The sequence below is a fragment of the Anabrus simplex genome, chromosome 3 (assembly GCF_040414725.1).
Source record: "Anabrus simplex isolate iqAnaSimp1 chromosome 3, ASM4041472v1, whole genome shotgun sequence".
In the NCBI taxonomy this organism is placed as follows: domain Eukaryota; kingdom Metazoa; phylum Arthropoda; class Insecta; order Orthoptera; family Tettigoniidae; genus Anabrus; species Anabrus simplex.
This window is the reverse complement of record NC_090267.1, coordinates 525042627-525060392: the sequence shown is the minus strand read 5'-3', so window position 1 is coordinate 525060392 and position 17766 is coordinate 525042627. Positions and strand designations below refer to the sequence as shown.

General features: G+C 37.6%; 1 protein-coding gene across 1 annotated transcript in view; it reads right to left on the bottom strand.

Moving 5' to 3' along the window:
- Positions 1-17766, bottom strand: part of Ufl1 (UFM1 specific ligase 1) — a 392500-nt gene that overhangs the window by 362732 nt on the left and 12002 nt on the right. The gene's annotated exons all lie outside the window — the stretch shown is intronic.

The following is a 17766-nucleotide window of genomic DNA, read 5'->3' as shown; positions in this document are numbered from 1 at the left end:
CGTATACAATTATGTCACACATAAAATAAAATACAAAGGTTTAATTTATCTACTCAATACATTTACAGTAATTGCGATGTTTTATAAGAACATTACAATATATTACGAGGTACTAGTTTTGATCCTGTGTGGGTCATCATCAGCCTAGCCAATATGCATATGGATATGCCAACATCCTAAAGCAGAAATACACAGTAGAATGAAATATAAAAGAATGAACTGAATATGTGATGGAATGATGTACATATAAAATGGTGAACCAATGAACTGTTATAGATGTGATATTGTTATGCTTATCAGTAACAAATAAAATTTTGAATTTTGTAACCTTTACTACAGTGGTTACACAAAACAAAGCACAAAAACAGTAAAGGAGGAAGATAAGAGCAACTACACAATATCAGAAACCAGTACACACTCAGCGAAACATCAGCTGGACTACACGGGTCTCCGCCGACAACATACGTAAAACAGTAGGGCCAACTAGTGGATAATGATCCAGGAAGGTGGAAGGAGCTAGGGCTTTACCGAGGGCATGGGCATGGCTTAGTTTGCAGACTCCGAAATAATTCGCCGTGATCCTTAAATTTGAAAAATATTATTTACAAATGAAATTTTACAAAATACATTCCAAAACCAAATCCACAAAACTTGCAACTTACGAACTATAAGCTCCGTGATACACCTAACTTAGAGGTTCTTTGATAATATCTATGTACAAGTTACAAAATTCCAAACCGACTATACATCTAGTTACAAATCCAGTTGTAAATGCAATTTAGTAGGTTAAAAGCAACGTAAAAAGCAATTACAATTTACAGTGAAGTGAACGTACTCTCCCAAACTCTAGCGTACATCAATTGACACTGAACTACCAGAGGCAAACCCCAAGGTAAATATATTAAATTACAATCTACATATTAAGTGAAATAAGAAATGGGAATGCCTCCAAAACAAACAGGCAAGCCCAGCTGAAAAGCTAAGGCGTCTTAAATAATTAATTTGGCGAATCTAGGTTAGGCTAGGGCAGACTGCTATACGAAATAGCAACCGAACATGACGAGGCATTTTAGCCAGAACGAAATCCAAGAGTGCTTACCTGAAGGTGGCCCATCCCGGTAGCGAAGCGTCGCACACGACGTAAAAGTTCAGACAGACCAAGACAGACAAAACAGACCGAATTATCACGAATGCAGATTCGCTCACTATATATAGGAAAACCCTGGCCTTGGAGTAGCCAATCAGAATGCATGAGTCCGCCCATCCCCTCCTAGGTTCACCAATCACAACTCCAACTTCAGCCACGAACTTAACTACATTCTCGAATACGCGATCGCGAACCTTCCATTTCCAGAACAGTTAGAAAATGCCTTCTAGAACACACAACCAACAAAAGGCAACACCCCCTGTTCAAACATTGATGTAACAAAAGTTTCTGGATACTTCCAGTAAATATAGAACTGAATACTACTATTTACAAATACATATGTTACAAATATTACACAGTACAGGTTAGGTCATTACAAATAAAACATTATATCATACTTTACAAATAAAGTCTTCAAAAAACACTTTCCACTTCCACTACATGTTCACCTGTGACAAATTTATGTCACATACAATTAAACTATAAGAATATTTATCATACAATTATTGCAAAATGAATAAAATAAGCTCTGTTGGTGAACATTCTAAAATTGCACAGTTAAAAATGTAATATGCTGGTATTAAAGCAAAATCCAAATGCTTCTATTGAGCTTCTAGAACTGTGAATGTGTCTTCAGGTGGAGATACAAAGTTCAACATAGGTGCAGAGGGAATCCTTCTTGCATAATGTCCAATAAATCCAAAACAGAAGTTAAATATTGATAGGATTGTTCGACATTCTTGTAATATAATGAATCTTGCTGTGGTATGAGGAATACTCCCAATTTAACCCAATCAGAACCTGATGAAGAAAAAGTAAGAATTAACGAGAGATCTTCTTCTTCTTAGCGTGCCTGTCCGCCTCGGACGTTGGCGATCAACATGGCTATTCGGGCTTTATCCATTGAAATTCGGAACAGTTCTGCAGATGCAGAGAGATATACTGTGTTAAAATGGGAATGGTGAAGAAAGAACTTAACGAGTACTCACCTTGCACGCAATGTGAACAAACTTTCCCAGTGGAGTCCAACTGAGAGATTGAGAAAGGCGTGGAACAGCAGGGGAGAAGTTAGTGAGGGGAGGAGCAACCAGAGAATGACGTGTAAAGGGAGATCTGAACAGGTGTTGCACCTTACATACATAAAGCCATGGGAGGTTTTGGGATTGCCTATTACTGTCTTGGTCCTAACATAAGACAGGGAATTTCACGTTTATGTGTGAAAATGTTATACAAATTGCAGCTGCTTCATTTGTGCATGGTACACTTTAAAAGTTTGTATGATTTTGCACTCGTACTGACTCGTACAGCGAGCACGCTTTTCAGCTGAACACAAGGTCACAAATAACCGTAATTTATGAAGTTTTTATGATATTTTTTCTCTTCCCAATTTGATCGTAATTAGTGACGGGCAGAATTGAATATAATGCATTCTAGAACTTTTGAGAATCAATACTTACATTCGAAACCATATTCTCGAGTTTAGCATAACCTTTAAAAGTCGATGTAGGCCTAATTTATGTGCTACACGATTTCCATAAACTGACTACGAACAGTACATCGGTGACCAAATAACAATGGAAGATTAAAATAAGGGATTTCGCCATCATGTTGGGTGCTATTGTATCTAGTGTGCTTTATTTTAATAGATTGGAGAATTATAAAAACTACTTGTGGTCGATAGTTGTTTGGTTTGGTGCTACCAGTATTAGATTTTTAGAAGAGTTTGATCAAAGTTGCTGAACTGAAAGAAATTTACACAGGATACTGACAAAGTTTCCCCTGTGAAACTGAATGTAAAGTTTCGAGATTTAGATCGCGTACCGGTAATTAATGTTTTAAGCTGGGCCTGCAGTCTAACTTGCCTGCCTCTTACCCGGAGGGCCCGGGTTCGATTCCCGACCAGGTCAGGCATTTTTACCGCGATATGAGGGCCGGTTCCAGGTTCACTCATTCTACGATTACCTTTAATCGAGGAGCTATCGAATGGTGAGGTAGCGACACTAGTTTAGAGAGCCAGAAATAACGACCGAGAGGATTCGTTACACTGACCATGCGTCACGTCATAATCTGCAGACCTTCAGACCGAGCAGCGGTCGCTTGGTAGGCGGAAGGCCCATTGGGGCTGTAGTTTGGTTTGGTTTAGGTGTGTCTGTAAGATTATAATTATACATATTTCATTTTTTTGATGTTTAGTCAAATTGTTGATGGTTCATTCTTTCCCGGATTTTCCGCTTTCCCGTATTGTACGGTTTTTTTTTCCCGTGGTTCCTCCAAAAACGGAGAATCGAGGTCCTACTGTACACGGAAGTTTTTACTGCGGAGTTCTTCTGCAATCAGTGACCTTACATTGTGGTGACCCGAGTTTCTAAGTACTTTGCCGTAGAGGCAAGAACCAAGAAGGTGACACAGTGTTTCTTTCTCTCCGACGCTTTTGCTACAGAGGTTTCCGTCCTGAGTTCTGTCCGGAATAGTTTGTACTGCAGAAACATTCGATGTCATCTTGATTGCCTCTTGCCATTCACTACAAGAAAGTCCTTGGTGATGCCTAATCCAATTGTTGGCCGGAGTGTACTCTTTATAGAGCTCCACACCCGATCCCCTTCTGAGGCAACGAGCACTAAATTGTAATTTCACGACTTGTTAGTTCTCAGTGGATTTTTCGTGGCTTTGAACAGTTACTGCCTTTATTGGACAATCTGTTAATATCTGTGATGTTGAGGCCCTGTAAACAATGCATTGTTTCGGACGTCAGATCATGCATCTTTAAAACGTAGCTATTGCTGGCTCGGCGAAGAGCGCTGCATGGGCTTATTTGTTGCAGATGTACTTCCCAGGTTGCTTTGAAAAGTCTGAGGCCGTACGAAGCTTAAATCAGAATACAGAGCACTATCGGGTGTATCCTTTAGGGAGCTCTTTCGTCAGCGCTTTCCAGGAAGCTAACCACTTATCTGAAAAGCATACACAAGAATAGAGCTGACTGCTTAGTTCAAAACAATGAACTTTTGGTCTGCCTTTAACAAAGGTGACGTTATAAGCATATCTAACTTCCTGTGCAAGATTTTTAAAAAAGAGGTTGCATCAAAGGTAAGTGTTTTGCTAAAAGTGACACCAAGATATTGAATTTCTTCTCTTTCTTTAATAGTACTGATTTTAACATTTTCGTGAATATCGAGGATTCCATCTATGAGCTTCCCCTCCTCAACATATGACCACACATTTGTTGGCATTTATCTGCAAACCGATCTCCTGGAACGTGATAGCAATGCGTGTCAACTCAAGAGCTGCTTCCTTATTTTTGACAATAATGATTGTAAATTCTAAGTTCCCATGGAGGGAATTAGATTCTTTTCCACCAATAGAGCATATCAAAAATCAGATCAAAATTAGATGGATGGCTTTTCCGGCGTTTGCTCTATTAACCAGCGTTTCGTCTTAGGTCTGACACTAGACTCTTCAGAGTGGGATGTGTCAGACCCTACCCACTGACGCTGGGGTGTATGCAGGTGAACTTATCAGAAGCTTATTTATGAAGCACAGTCTGATAACTGCATACGGGAGATAAAACTCCACAATGGAATTAATGCCCGCCTAGCAATTCCAAATGGAAATTCTAAGTTCCCATGGAGGGAATTAGATTCTTTTCCACCAATAGAGCATATCAAAAATCAGATCAAAATTAATCTAATTTTGATCTGATTTTTGATATGCTCTATTGGTGGAAAAGAATCTAATTCCCTCCATGGGAACTTAGAATTTCCATTTGGAATTGCTAGGCGGGCATTAATTCCATTGTGGAGTTTTATCTCCCGTATGCAGTTATCAGACTGTGCTTCATAAATAAGCTTCTGATAAGTTCACCTGCATACACCCCAGCGTCAGTGGGTAGGGTCTGACACATCCCACTCTGAAGAGTCTAGTGTCAGACCTAAGACGAAACGCTGGTTAATAGAGCAAACACCGGAAAAGCCATCCATCTAATTTTGATCTGAATAATGATTGTGTCATTGGCGAAACCCATAATACTAACAGCGGGCAATTCTGCAGATACTGATTTGCCATATTCTTGTAATAGATTTCCTTCTGTAATTGCATCAAAAAAGAAATCTGTCGCCAGGTTATACAAAGCTGGCGGTAATGGTGATCCCTGCATAAGCCCTCTTAACAAGCGAATTGGCTTTGTTTTACCCTTAGTAGTTTCGATCTGTGTTGTACTGTCAGTCTGTAGATTGATGATTAGTTCCTTCAATTTAGATGGAAGTGGCTTAGCAGCTAGTGTTAGATTGAGGTGCTGATGTCCATGTTGTCGAAGGCTTTTGATACGTCTAAAAAAAAAAAAAAAAAATCACGGTAACATCTTGCTTATCCGTCCTTGCCCCTCTGAGAATGGAAAGGATTTATAAGGCATGCTGGCTGGTCATTAGAGCCTCTTTGGTGTTCACTGAAAGTTACAAAGGAGCGCAAATCTAATACTCTTCCGATAATACATCTAATTACTGAACAGTTTGTTCCTTGTCTCCAGTTTGACAGACAATTCAGTATCGCCTTTCTCATGTATCAACACGATTCTAGCTCGCTTTAGACACTGAGGTATTTTGCCTGTTGAAAGTAACCGAGTCGCAATGATTGCTATGATTTTGCATACCGTGTCGTCCCAGATGACTTGTACTAGGAGACGGTTGGGACCAGGAGCGGTATCTACTGCAATTCGACGTGTTGCTATGAAAATTTATTCTTTGCGATTCTGGGACTGTACGATCCATCTAGCTCTACATGGTCTACGTCATTGATTTTGGAGCAGTAATCATGCCTTATACTGGAATTTTCAATGGAAAATAAATTTGAGTAAGTAGCAAATATTTTGGAAATACTGACGTTGCAAGATTCAGTACCATACACACGGCTTTCCTTCGCTGATTGTAGAACTGAAACTGAGTGAGCTGATAGTCAAGTTTACATTTTATTTCTCGGTGTTCTCTTTTGGTCGCACGTTCTGGATTCAAAGACTTGCTGTATGTTTTACCTCTACGTCCGAGACATTGTTTTCTCCTGGCTTTGTAACATTTTGTAGCAGGATGTTTTTGACCAGGTAAGAGACAGAGTTACTCCGAAATTCTGACAACTCCCACACGTGTGTGTCGAACTCAGAATCGTTTTCACTGGAGAACTAAGTGAATTTGTTCTTCAATTCCTTTAATTCTGACTGGAAAGTAGACTCCTCTTGAACAGGATATTGATGCTCAATGGGAATAATATAATCTTCTGACTGAGATACGCATTGAGTAAAGTTGGTTAACAAGGTAGTTCAATTTATTTGTGGATGACAGCGACTAATGTGAATCTTTATACTTCTTGCTCCTTGAAAATATCCACCACAGTGAGGGCATTGGGTTTTTCGTGTATGCCTGTTCGCAGTCTTCTCATTTTGTTCATGCTGTACATCTTCACTTTCTGTCTCAGAGTCCTTTCTCCCTTACGAAGATAATATTCCCGTGGAGTTCCGTCGGGGCATAGTACTTATTGGGCCGATTGCAGAAACGATGACTAGTTTTAAGCCTTAGACAACCTCTACCTAAACAATATCTAAATCGAGCACGATCTTCAACTGCATAAACAATGTTCAGCCGGTGTTTAACTAGACATCGTTTAAAGTTTCAATATTGGTTGAAAACTGACATTGAAGTATCTTTCATGCACTCTTTGCTTGTTGCAACCAATGAAATCTGTCGGTGCGCACACCGAACGCCAGTCAGCTGTTTGTCTTCCTATACACATTACTCAAATATGGCTAAGCATGAGCATGACTTGCCCACAGATAAGAGTATCGCTTTCAGTGGAAATTAAATCTCATAATATTATCGACACTAAAGGGACACGCCACAGCACGGGGAAGTGTAGCGTTCTTATGGTGTGTGTATACAATAAACAATGTTTTATTATAAACCACCTATTCGATACATTAAAATGTTCTAACATTTAGAGTTTCACCATTAATATAAAGTTATAAGCAGGACATGTTTCACTTCATCAGCCAATCTAGAATCTCAAAGGTTGGTTTATGTTTACAACTAATGACTTAAAAACTATTTGTACATTTTACAATCTTAAACTTATTTTACTAATATCATAGAAGGCAGAATTATTGGTAGCGCGCCTTATTAACTGGAACTTAATAGTGGAAAAGTTGATGAAAATACATTCATTTAAAATTATGGTAGAATAAGTTTGCTCTCAAATATTTACAAACATATGGTATGTTTAAAATCTTGTGATTCAATCTTAAGAACTTATGATTAGGTCATAGATATTTAAAGTTTAAAACATGAGATCGGGCTAAAAGTTTGTTGTTATCCTTTGAGGATAAGAGTCTATAAAATTCTAAGATTTCATCATCTTGTTGACTGTAACATGTGACAGGTTAAACTTTAGTCTTTACGAAGTTGGAACTTTTGTTGTCATATGACACTGGTGATGTTGCTCGAGTTTGTATTTGTTGACATCAATGACCAGAGTTTTGAATTAAAATGGAGCGTAGTTAAAAGGGACGAGATTCGACGAACAATGTAGCTACAAGTTGTTAAATATGCAACTTTAGACAACATCAGACAGACAAGCAGTAACTTGGAGGGACATGCCAACAAGTGATATCCTATCGTAGGTTTGAAATGCATCATTGGCAGACCTGAAGATTGCTTTCTGTAGTTGCTCTATTTTTACAACAGGCAAATACTCGGGCTGTTATTATGGCCACGGCTCTTCTTTCCCAGTCCTCCTCTTTAAACAGTAATCACCACCATCACTTTTTAGTTTTCACTATTATCTGTGCTTACTTGGCAGTAAATATAAGTGAATCCCTCCCGGTTGATGTATGCAACAGCCCTCTGGTGATTGGGACAAGTAATTCTGACATGTATGTGGTTGAAGTGAACTATAATTCCATGGGAATTATTACCACATATACAATAAAATATATTGCTTGCCAAGAATTGTATTCAAGCTGACAGTTACTGGACTGTCCCTTTGCCAGTCTCAAGAAACAACATTCTTGAAAAGCAAAATGTTATTTTAAGCTCTACCTCCCCACACATTTCAAATGAACTGCTGCGATTTTGCAGTGGGCAACCCACAGAGAGGCTATCGGACTGACCTTTCTTCCAGGAATCGTCTCACCATGATAATTACAAATTACATGTTTCATGGTACATACCTGATCATCAGGTCAGGAGTGATCCTGCTACGGTCGAGAGTTGAGCGGCCGACGCCAAACCCGACAAACTAGGGGAAGACCAACAGCTACAGGTGGAGGAGTTTTCCCCTAGAAGGTTCAATGAGACCCTTGTGTAGGAAATGACACAAATTCATCAGCTGCTGCCTTGCAGTGAGGTACGGGACTGCCAAAAGCTAAGGAAGAATACCCCTGACAGAAAATCCCCAGCAATGTTAGGCTTAGCAAGTCAACTGAAGGGTTATATCGATTGCTTTCAACTATAAAACGAGCCTCGGAACGCAAATATACCGGATAGACACATCTTCTCAAACATCTGCAACATATGGTGACCGTAAGGCTGATGTTCAAGTACGATGTTCTGAGAAGAAGCCCAAAAAAAGAGTCCTAAACACAGAATTGGAACATTAAATATCCTGACCCTGACTGGCAGAAGCGAGGAGCTGATAGATATGATGGAAAGGAGGAACCTCTGTATTCTTGGCCTGAGTGAGGCAAAGTGGAAAGGAAGAGGAACAAGAAAGCTAAGAAAAGGATACAAACTACATTGGAATGGAAATAAAACAGAAGCCAAAAATGGTGTAGGTTTTATATTAAGAGAGGACATTGATGTCATCAGTGACGTAATATATGTTATCGAAAGAATTATTAAGTTGAACATCTCTCTTAACAAGAGTGTGCTGACAGTAGTCCAGGTATATGCCCCACAGACTGGCTGTAACGAAGAGGGAAAAGAACAATTCCGAACTGATTTAGAAGAAGCTATAGAAAGAGAGGAAAATATCATAGTAATGGGAGATCTAAATGCTCAAGTTGGATCAAACAGGCTTGGATATGAAAATGTACTAGGTCCACATGGTTATGGAGACAGGAACCCAGAAGGAGAAAGTCTTCTAGATCTATATGTAAGGAATGGCTTGAGAATAAACAACAGTTTGTTTCAGAAGCAGCTAAGTCAAACTAACAAGATACAGTTGGGATGGAGATATTAAAAGTCTGATAGATTATTTTATATCAGACAACGAATCAGGAAAGACCATATGTGATGTCAGAGTTATACCAAGTGAAAGCCTGGACAACGACCACAGACTTCTCCTCGCAACAATAAAGCACATTGAAATTTATAGACCTCAGAAATACAGGAAACCAAAAATCAAGACATGGGAGCTAAAGAAGGCAGAGAAACAAGTTGAATACACAAAAAAAGTGACCAATAAATTACCACCAGATGCATTACAAGAAGGCAATATCGAGTGGACTAGATTCAAAGAAAGCATTGCCGTAGCTGCAGTAGAAGTTTGTGGTAAAACTAATAGCAAAATGAAGGCAAAAGAAACTCCTTGGTGGAACGATCGGGTGAAGATTGCTGTGAAAGTGAAAAATGAAACCAGGAAAGCCAGAGACAAAGAAATGCACAAAGGAAGTCAAAGGAATGAATCTAGAGTAAACGAACTGCAGCAGAAATACAAAGATCAGAAGCTACGAGTAAAGAAAATTGTGGCCGAAGAAAAACAGAAAGCTTGGACTGATTTCACAGATGAACTAGAGCATGACAGCAAAGCTAATTCTAAACTACTTTACCGAACAATACGAAATATAAGAAGGGACAATGAATACATAACAGCAATAGAGGAACCAGATGGTAACATAGTTAGGGAAGAGACAGAAATAAGGAAGATCATGAAATCCTATTTTGATCATTTATACAACAGTACTGGGAAAGACTCCAATGATGTAACCACGCAGATCAGTTTAAGCTGCAATGATGAGCCTGAACAAGAGAGCCCGCCAACATGGAAGGAAGTAGAGAAGTATGCTCAAAGAAAGATCAACAGGATTTGATGAAGTCAGTGCAGATATGATCAAAGCAACAGGTGCAATAGGAATACAGTGGCTTCATAGAGTAATTAATGCAATATGGAAGGATAAGAAAGTCCCAGATGATTGGTAAAAGGGAATAATACCTCTCTTCAAAAAAGGAAGCCGGAAGAAATGTAGCAATTATAGAGGGATCACTTTATTGTCTCATGGTTTGAAAATATTTGAGAAAATACTTGAAAAAAGGCTAAGGAAAATAATAGAACCACAACTACACGAAGAACAATATGGATTCAGAGAACACTGACCAACTACCGATCTCATATTTGCACTTAGAATGCTGTTAGAAAATCAGATCAAAAATTAGATGTATGGCTTTTCAGGCGTTTGCTCTATTAACCAGCATTTCGTCTTAGGTCTGACACTAGACTCTTCAGAGTGGGATGTCAGACCCTACCCACTGATGCTGGGGTGTATGCAGGTGAACTTATCAGAAGCCTTATATTAGGCACAGTCTGATAACTGCATACGGGAGATAAGACTTCACAATGGAATTAATGCCCGCCTAGCAATTCCAAATAGAAATTCTAAGTTCCCATGGAGGGAAAAGCATTGGGAGAAGGGCAAAGACTTAACACTGGTGTTTTTGGATCTTGAAAAAGCATTTGATAGTGTTCCAAGGAAGACTATATAGGAATGCTTAAGAAAGAGAAATGTACCCAAAGGGCTTATACAGAAAGTTAAAATGCTTTACGAAGCCTGCTGCAGTTGCGTACAGATAGGAAACGGTAATTCTGATTGGTTCCAAACCACTAAAGGAGTGCGACAAGGCAGTACCCTTTCACCCTTACTTTTTATCACTGTCATGGATGAAGTCATAAAAGAAATTAAGCAGAAGAACAATATGGACATCAATGCATTTGCATTTGCAGATGATGTAGTAATTTGGGGAAATACAGAGAAGGAAGTCCAAGAGAGGCTAAACACCTGGAATGAACATTTGAAACACACTGTACCGTTTTCATCGTCCTGATAACGGGATAAAGGATGTCATACGATGTTAAAAGTTTGCCATGCACGGTAATGAGATCGCAAAGATTATGTAATTGAGCCATACATCTAAAAAAAAACGAATATATTAAGTGAAATAGGCCGTGATTTCAGAGTATATATAATACGGACGCATAAAATCAAGGAGGCCATGCATGTGACGGCAAAGATGTTCATTTGGCGAATTAAGTATGCCTAGGTCATGGAGTTAGACGTTAAGTTATAAAGGATCCATGCGGCCGTGATAAAAAAATAATAGAAAGTTTTTAAAATTGTTAAAAAAGAGGAAGAGTGTGAACAATAAAAAAATTTTGGTACGCAAAACTTCGAAGTAAGTTTATCTACGAAAAAAAATAATCCTCCCGGAAAGAAGAAGGGAGATATTTCAATTAATAAGAGCTCAAAAACCTGCACAGTGAAGAAATTTTAGAATTACGCCTATATCTGATCAAATATCGAGGCGGAAAGTCAGAAGAAGTTGAATAGTATCAGGACAGTAGTCGGAATATAGACTGAAGGACGTTACGAAATACCAAGTCAAATTTAACGTGTTATAGGTTGATTGGCTGGATAAAAAGAAATTAAAAGCTAATTTGATGATTTTACCTGTTAAAATCTGTCACAAGGAATTGACATTGAATTTTTGACATAATAACCTGAAACAAAAATATAATCTAGATTCTTTGTAGAACATTCTGAAGGATATGGACGTGATATTAATTGCCATATTGGAAATGTTTCTTTCACATATGACTAACGGCTACAACATGAGAGGCTAAATCGGAGATGGAGCCGACTTTCCGACGTAGACCGCCCAGCTGTTCCTGCTAACCCGGGTTTTAAGACTACAACCTGATGGTGACGTAACAGATGTTGGGGACTTTCTACGCAGCCGTAAGATGACAACATCGGAGCTTAGCCCAGTCATCTAACATCAGCAGCCGCAAGCTAAGTTCCAAAGAATTATTTTATTATCTTGAGACTAATGTATCGTAGACGTAGTATTTAAATATTTGTAGTGAACATTGGAAAATGGCCAGCACACAAGAAAACAAATAAAAATGGAGAGAGACTAGTTGACCTGTGTAGAAACCATAATTTAATCTCAAAATCTACATGTTTTAAGAGGAAACCTCAAAAACTCAAAACATGGAAACACCCTGACTACACTAAAGGAGAATGGCAACTGGACCACGTCTGCATGGACAAATATCACCACAAAGAGATCTATAACGTCAAAGTCCTCCGAGGAATAGACACAGGTTCAGATCACTACGTAGTTAAAATTAAAATTAAACTCACTCCCCAGAGGAGACAACAAAAGCAAGTCCTTAAAACTAAAAGAAAAATAGATCCTACCCAGCTAATCAACAACAAAAATTACCAGAAAGCAACTGAAAAAATAAAAATCACAGACAAACTTGAAGACTTAGTACACAACCTTAAACAAATTGCAGAAGACCTAGCTCCAATTAAACCACGTAAAAAACACCAATGGTGGAACAGTGAATGTGATGAAACAGTGGAGAAAAGACATCAGGCATGGCTATTACATCAGTCCCAAAAGACAGAAATATCCTATCAAAAGCTAGTAAAACAGAGAAAAGAAACTACCCAAGTCTTAAGAAGAATAAAAAGACAACATCATAAGGACACTCTGCAGTTAATTGAAGAACAGTTCAGTAAAACTAAATCAAGGGACTACTACAAAACCTTCAGAAAGCAGCTCCAAAAATATGAACCCCCGACCCTACTGATGAAGGCTGAAGATGGTAAGCTGGCCCATAACAATAAAGACAATGCAGAAATTCTGGCTAAACATTTCAACAAGCTTTTAAATTGTGAGGAACCTACAGAACTCCTTCATTTGGACACCAACACCCCGATAAAAACATCACCAGAAAACATCAATCCCCCCACAATAAAGGAAGTCTACCAAGCTCTGAATAAATTAAAAAACTACAAAGCGCCAGGAGAAGATCAGACCTTTGCGGAAATCTGGAAATATGCAGGAACCTCAGCAAAAGTTGCCCTCCATCAACAACTTGTCTCTATCTGGATTAAAGAAGAACTACCAGAACACTGGACAACAGCCCTCATTCATCCTCTGCACAAAAAAGGGGACAAAACCGACCCTAATAACTACAGGGGAATCTCTCTCCTAGACATAACGTACAAAATATTTTCAATAATCATCCTTAATAGGATAAGTTTACAACTTGAGAAAGAACTAGGAGAATATCAAGGAGGTTTCAGACCCTGGAGGAGCTGTCCTGATCAGATCATGAGTCTTAAGTTGATAATGGACTATAACAGGAGAAGAAACAGAGATATGGTGATAACATTTGTAGATTTCAAGAAAGCTTATGATTGCATCCATAGAGAATCTCTGTTTAAAATTTTAAGACACCTTGGACTACACCCCAAATTAATAAACATGATAAAATTGACTCTCACCAATACCAAGTCAAAAGTGAAGTTTAGGGGTGAAACATCAGAGACATTTGAAATTAAAACTGGACTACGGCAGGGAGATGGGCTCTCACCACTATTATTTAACTGTGCTCTAGAAATGGTAATGAGGGAATGGTTTAGAAAATGTCCCCCCAAAATAAAGATTGGCCAAAAAATCAAAACAAATTGCCTGGGTTTTGCTGACGATTTAGCATTACTAGCAGTGGACATAAAAGAAGCAAAAACCCAGATATCAGAACTTCAAAACATTGCAAATAAAATTGGCCTCAAAATATCATTTGAAAAAACAGAAATTATGCCCCAAAAACCAACACAGCTAAAAGAAGTCACCATAAATGGTAATAAAATCAAAATAGTAACTCAGTTTAAATATCTTGGAGAAGTAATAACACATAACTTAAATGAAAAAATCTCAATCCAAGTAAGAACAAATAGATTAGCTAAAGCACAAAAATTAACATGGGATATCTACAAAAAGAAATGTCTATCAATAAATTCAAAAATAAAACACTACAACACAGTTATAAAACCGGAAGCTACATATGCAGCAGAAACACTCTTTTACCTGAATAAACAATCAAAGACTGACAGACTTCAGAAAATTGAAAGGAGGATTGGAAGAACCTGTATCAACAAAAAATATCAGAAAGATGGACAGTGGCGGTTAATACCTAACAAAGTCGTGTACAAAGAGCTAGAACCCATTACAGATACTATGCGTAAGAGGAGACTGGGATTCTTTGGACATATCATGAGGATGCAGGACTCAAGACTTCTGAAACAACTAGTACAACACAATCTCGTCTCAAAAAATACCACAACAGGATGTAAATGGATCAGAGAAGTAAGAGAGGATCTGAAGGAAATAGGCCTTACAACAGAAGACACCAAAAATAAGATAAAATTGAATACAAAACTCAAGAATACAAATCTCCGCTTTACCCTTACACAAAACAAACCAACAACACGCACATTTTCAACTGAGGAAAGGGCACGAAGATCGGAGCGTCTGAAGAAGTACTGGGAGGACCGCAAAGCCCGAACAATCCCTTCAAAGAGACCTGAACGACGGACTGACTAAAGTGATCCTATGTGGTCATAAAAGAAGAAGAAGAAGAAGAAGAAGTGAACATTGGTATGTTGCTTGTTACGGAGTTCTTCGTGATGAAATCTCAGTCGATATTATCTTTGCAATGAGATTATCCTAGTTGATTTTTCATTATGGGAGTAGGTATTTCTTCCAGAGTTTATAATCAATGTCATAGTACAGGAATGTTTATAATTGAACAAGGAGAGATTTGAAGTGGATGTTTTCAACCATTATGGGATAGAAACAACGTATACAAAGAGACATATCCCAGACGTAATGTTTTAAAGAAGATAGTTGATTTCTGAGTAACTTAGATCTGGTACAATTACGACGCAATGACATGTGAGTAAATATTAACTTGTTTAGTTTATACATGTGTTTCATTTACAGGATAACGTGTTCATGTGTATTACAAATGAAACTTAACCCAGAAATGTACCGATGCAGTACATTAATGATATGTAAAGATGATTCGCCGCCTAGTTGGAAATGATAAATGTTTACGTAGGGAAGTTAGGATTTGAGTGACACGTTGATGTGGTTTTACGAATAATTATTCGCTGAGATATATTTATGGGAATGAATGACGAGATATTATGGTCATTAATATTGGTAAATGGAGAGATAGATATGCTTATGGATAATTTTGGTGGTAAATACGATGTATTACTGGCCAATGGTGATGTTTGACATATGCGGCAAGATATTAAAATGGTAATGCGAGATATATTGGGTTAGTGGTACATGAATACAATGAAATACATCGTAGATTTCGTATGTGGGTTACCGTAAACTGTCTTCAGATTAAATATCCAAATAAGAAATAAATAAGGGGAAACTTGTTGTCTTCATACAGAATATGTCAATGTTGTACTGAATGTTATTTGAAGTTTGGTATCGAGAATGTTTTTAATTGATAGAGCAATTTCATAATTTGAATCTCTACCACAATTAAATAAAATAGGTTACCAAATACATTCCTACGAATTTTATGATACTTGATTGGACATTGGTGAAACCATAAATCATGATAGGTATAATTTCTATTTGAACTACGATAATAATTGTTCTTTACACGATACCTACATTTAATTTTAGGATGTTATCTGAATATTTTAACCAAATGACATGGTCAAAGTGACCAATATTTTTCATTTAATGATCGATATATATTTGAAATAGCCATTTTGAGCTGTTATATACTTGGAACTTACTTGCGACTGCTGACGTTATAATATTGGACGATATACATTTATTAGTGACAGAATATCAATTTAATATCGACGAAAATAAGCTTTTTTTTTTTTAGAAAGAAACAAGAGCTGATGGACTCAGATTAAGCATATTTGTTATGAAGTTTACTAAGGCTTAGGGACTTAGATTTTTTAACCCATATTAATTTTTTCTGCTTATCAATTAATTGTCATTATTATTATGAGATAATTAATTTCAGAGAATATTTAACTACATCTTCAACAGATAGAATATGTACCTACGATTTATGCGATTAAGAGAATTTATTCTCTATTTTTATGATGCGGATAATAACTGCAAGAGGATCAGTTGAATCAGATTGTAAGTAGATTAAATTTAATTTTTTTCCATATAGAGAGGAGGAAGATAATTGATGTAAATAAATGTTATCAGATTTTCTTTTATGATTCTAGAATCATGAAATAAACTATAGATTTTCCAATTTAGAGGTTATTATTGAAGATAGGCTAATATCATTATTGTATAGATGATTTTGAATTAATTTTTAAAAATTTTTTATTTTATTTTATTTTATTTTATTTTATTTTATTTTATTTTATTTTATTTTATTTTATTTTCTTCGAATGATTGGATTTGGACAACTTGACATTGATTCCGGCGGATGGATGGTATCGATGGTAATTTATTAAAAAGGAAATGCGGTTTCCCAATTGACCTCACGTAAAAATAATACTATTCACAGATGCATTTTAATTATTCCTGAGAGGTGTCGCGTGGCAATTTAAGGATTATCCTATCGATAAATGTGATAAGAGAAATGAAGATTGCGATATCGCTTAAATTTTATGATGCGGTTACTGTTTATTCAATGAATGTTAGAAGCGAGCATAGCTACCGACACTTAGCATCGTTTCTTTTTTATTAAATGCATTGGTCCATTTAATGATCCGTAGAAGTGATGGTTGGATGAGGGGAAAATAGCCGGAGCAATTGATGGGTCGCCCAATATGATGCAAGAAAGAAACCCCCTCAGGATGGTGCAACACGGATTAACAATAAATAAATCGAAAACTGTTACTATGTATGTCAACAGGCAGAAGAAGAAAGTAAAAATAATGCTGGAAGGTACATAGCTGGACCAATATAAATATCTTGCGTGCATCATTTCGAGTGATAACAGAATACAGCATGAGATTAACAACCACATTAAAAAATCAGCTCAGTTTTACCATCAAGTTCGGAACCACCTCTGGAAAGAACAAGCTCCCTTAAGATCAAAACAGATTCTATTCCAATCATACTTAACCTCCATAACAACATATGGCCTAGAAACATGCACAACAACCCAACAAGTGGATAGCAAACTACAAGCCGCAGAAATGAAGTTCCTACGAACTATGGTACAGAAGACAAAAAGGGACAGGGTAAGGAATGAAAGAATAACGGAGGAAGCTGGTGTGTACCCATCCCTGAATGAAAAAGTGACAAGGGCCCGTTTGAAATGGTTTGGCCATGTCAAATGAATGGACGATAGAAGGACAGCAAAACAATGGCTACACACAGTCGTGGCCAGAAAACGACCAGTAGGAAGACCTAGGAAGAGATGGCTGGACAAAGTGAAAGAGGACATAGGAACAAGAGGAGTCAGCTGGGATGTCATCTTAAGAGAAGAGTGGTACATGGACAGACAGAAGTGGAGAGTGCTCGTAAACCACACCCGGGCAACTGGAGTGGAAAACTGATGATGAT